We start from the raw sequence: 3,498 nt of genomic DNA, 5'->3' as shown, positions 1-3,498 counted from the left end.
GGAGTCTTGTATCCTGGGAGCTGAGCTGATTCCCTGCCTGAGTAGAAAAGACTTATTTAGCTCAATGATAAGCAGAATTTTTCTCAAAGCAACACTGTAGAAAGCTGTGGGTTGATCGGAATAAATTCCGAAGTATACTTTGGAAAAGAAAGACTTTGTTATGGTTTAGAAGGGAAATGATTTTTCCAAGCCGTTAATCCGGAAAGATTCTGGTGCATGTGATGAAGCAAATCAGTATGACTAAGTCATGATACTGTAAACGCTTTCTGATGTACCAGTCATAAATTGATGGACAGACAGTACCTTAATGAAACTACGTGATTTCTGTTAAGTGAATGGGATGTTTTTAATACCATTAATTTTTTGTGTTTTTATTCACAGATATGAAGAGAAGCATTTTAAGAGGTGCAATCTCTGTGAAAAATGAATCAAACTCTTGAACTCAGCATACTAAATATGTTTGTAAATAAACTTACTGCATGAATCCTCAATGCCTCTCCTCTGAAATATGGAATGTGATCATTGAGCACGTGCTTTCTTTTTTGTCAGGGTAATATTCCAGTGTTAGTTTCTTGATCAAATTATGTATGCAGTTTAGCTTGTTTCTTGGTTTTAAATTCTGAGATTTTGTTTAGTTTTTCATTCATAAATCAGGACCTAGTTGGTAATGTGTTACAAAAGAGAAATGCAAATGTGATTTTGGTTGTCCTGTAATCGTTTTTTCTTTTAAGGGAGGAAAAAAGTATACTTTTAGTCTTCCCCTTTACGTTGAAGGAGTAAAATTGTTTTTCTCCATGAATGATAATTAGTTAATCATGAGGAAAACCAATAGTATATACAGATTGAAGTTGAAGAGCTTCATTTATTTTCCTCTAGACCTGTAAGCTAAATCTGAAATTTTTGCCTTGATAAATTTGCTAATGACTGCTATGTCTTGTTTAGACTGAATAAAAGTAGAATATTCGAAATGAAATGTAATAGCATGTAGGGTGGAATGTAGGAAATATTCCCAATTTATTGTGGAGCTTTGACTAGTAGAAATGGGTTAAGAGATTGGCTCTAATTAGTAATTGTATCAGTGAGTGAAATCTACATTATGAGTAGTGAAATGCCTCTTGCCACTTAAAATAGAATGACTTAGTTTCTAGGGTTTTGTATTAGGGCAGGGAAAAACTGAGTAGCTACTGAATATTTTAATTCCAGTTTGGTCATTTTTGGAATACAGTTAGTGTTAGAAGAATATTGGAAAACAGGTGGTAAACTGGTGGTCTGTTTGGCCCCAGACTTTTGGTGAGAGAGGGTGCTGTACTGTTTTTAAATCAATATCTAAGAACCAGAATATTCACATAAAAGTCTGTATTTCTGGATTCTTGAAAAATTGCTCTGGGTGGTTCGACATCCCTCCCTGGAACCAAACAGCTGCCTAGGTCAGTCCTCACCATAACATTAAGTTTCCTTATGCCCCTAGTGTTAAACTACTAGTTTGCTGAGACCTTAAGTTTTTTTAATTTTTCTCTGTGCAGTAGAGCCTATCTTTAGACTCTTCAGTAACCACCTGACAACTACTTCAATACGGATGCAATTTAATCTATATGTCTTCGTCCAGCTATTCCCTATATTCGGGTGTCATTGTCAAATCAGATGTCATCCTTTGTTTAGAGAGTTTTTCTATGGAACATTAAGGCTTCCTTTTGGGAACAGTAGAAGCAAGACTAAGAGTTTAGGGTTCATAAAATGATTTTGAGTTCTTGGTTCAAATCTCTGCCATTAAATTACAAATTTAACTGTCTCAGTTTTCTTGGAGGAGATGGGGATAGAGCTTCCTTTGTATTGCCTTGGGATTCAATGAGCTATATAAAAACATTTTAATTTCTGGCAATTCCTAGATGAGTAATAATTTCTGATTTACAATACATCAAGAATAACTTGGTATTGGACAGCAGAGTCTGGGTAGAAAATATTTGATTTATTAAATTTGCCTTCTTGAGCTAAAGTATTTGAGGGTTATACAAGAATGAGACAACACCTCCCTTTCCTGTTTGGGGGGAAGAGCATGGATTGTCCCATCCCCATAAAAAGCTTCAATAGGCTGGCTCTTAGAATGTAAGTTTATTGAGTGGTGGAGGCCAGACAAGTTTAGTTTCTGTATTGGGGTTCTCCAGAGAAACAATCAGCAGGATGTGTTTGCGGAGATTTATTTTAAGGAATTGGCTCATGGGATTGTGGAGGTTTGACAGGTCCAAAATCTGATGGGGTAGTGCTGAAGGCCGCAGAACCAAGAAGAGTTGCGGTTCCAGTCCGGACTTGTCTGCTGACAGAATTTCCTCTTCCAGGGAAGGTTGGTCTTTTTCTATAAGGGCCTTCAACTAGTTTGATGGGGCCCACCCACATGAAGAATAATGAGCTTTACTGAAACTCCATTGGTTTAAATGTTAATCTCCTCCAAAAAACACCTTCACAGAAATATCTACAGTAATGTTTCACCAACTGTTTGGACACCCTGGCCCAGGGAAATTGACACATAAAATTAACCATCACAACTTCAGAAGTACGTGATCCCAGTGTAATATTTTCAGGTGTTGCCTTGAGTTTTTAAAAAGCACGGAATACTAATTTAGTAATTATAGTGTTTTTTTTCTTTCTTCTCCCTACACTAGTTATTTAAAAGTCAAGCCAACACTTAAAACCACAAGGTTCCCATAAAAATCCACATTGTCTTGGGAAAAAGTTATACTGGATGGAGCCATACGTGCCAATGTGAAACTAAGCTGGCCAAGACGAGTGTACCTTATGCAGATGCTTCTCTGACCCTGGAATAGCTGAAGAGGGGTTTTGGCAGGGGCCCAGAACCCAGGATTCATTTTCAAGAGAAGCCACTATTGCTTCCATAATTGAGCTTTGGCCACCCTGAAGGAAAAAAAGAAAATGTCCCATGTTTTGCTACAGAGGCAGTAGAAAATGAGTGGGAATATGGGCTCAAGACTTGAATTCAGAGCCAGGCTTGACCACTTAATCAGCTTCAACAAGGTACCGTCTCTGCCTCAGTTTCTTTGTATTGGTACCTAAGGGTAGTTGTGAAGATTGAAAATTGAAAAATAAGTGAGATGCAGGAACTACAATGGGCATTGTGTAAATTGTTCAAATTAATCCCAGGGCCATTCTGCAGTTACAGATAGTGTTTTCAATTTAGCAACAGTTCTAACCAAAGGTCCAGCAAGTACTTCAACCTTACCGTATCCAAAAACGCCTGGAGTCAGGGTACTAAAATGCAAGTCTGATCATATAATCTGTCACCTTCAGTAAAATTCCAGCTCCTTAGCATGGCATTCAGTCGGTTCTCTACAGTTTCACCCTCGCCCTGGCCACACGGCTCCGGCTTTACGTGCCACCTCCAAGTCTTAAGTCAGGTGGCTCCTTTTCTGTACAGCTTTCCCCTCCCCTGTCCCCTCCATTTTCCAAACCCGCTACACATAAGTCTCCCGACACTGTAAACAGCTT

At 38.3% G+C, this 3,498-nt stretch overlaps 1 non-coding gene across 1 annotated transcript; it reads left to right on the top strand.

Annotated features, from left to right (window-relative positions):
- The first annotated feature begins 212 nt into the window (after positions 1–212).
- LOC124243144 (small nucleolar RNA Z39) lies at positions 213–274 on the top strand. Its single transcript, XR_006889638.1, has one exon. It is a non-coding gene; the product is annotated as a small nucleolar RNA Z39 (small nucleolar RNA).
- Positions 275–3,498: the final 3,224 nt, after the last annotated feature.

The sequence above is a fragment of the Equus quagga genome, chromosome 7, assembly GCF_021613505.1.
Source record: "Equus quagga isolate Etosha38 chromosome 7, UCLA_HA_Equagga_1.0, whole genome shotgun sequence".
NCBI lineage: Eukaryota > Metazoa > Chordata > Mammalia > Perissodactyla > Equidae > Equus > Equus quagga.
Note: the sequence above shows the minus strand (reverse complement) of the source record. Positions and strands in the feature narration are given on the sequence as shown.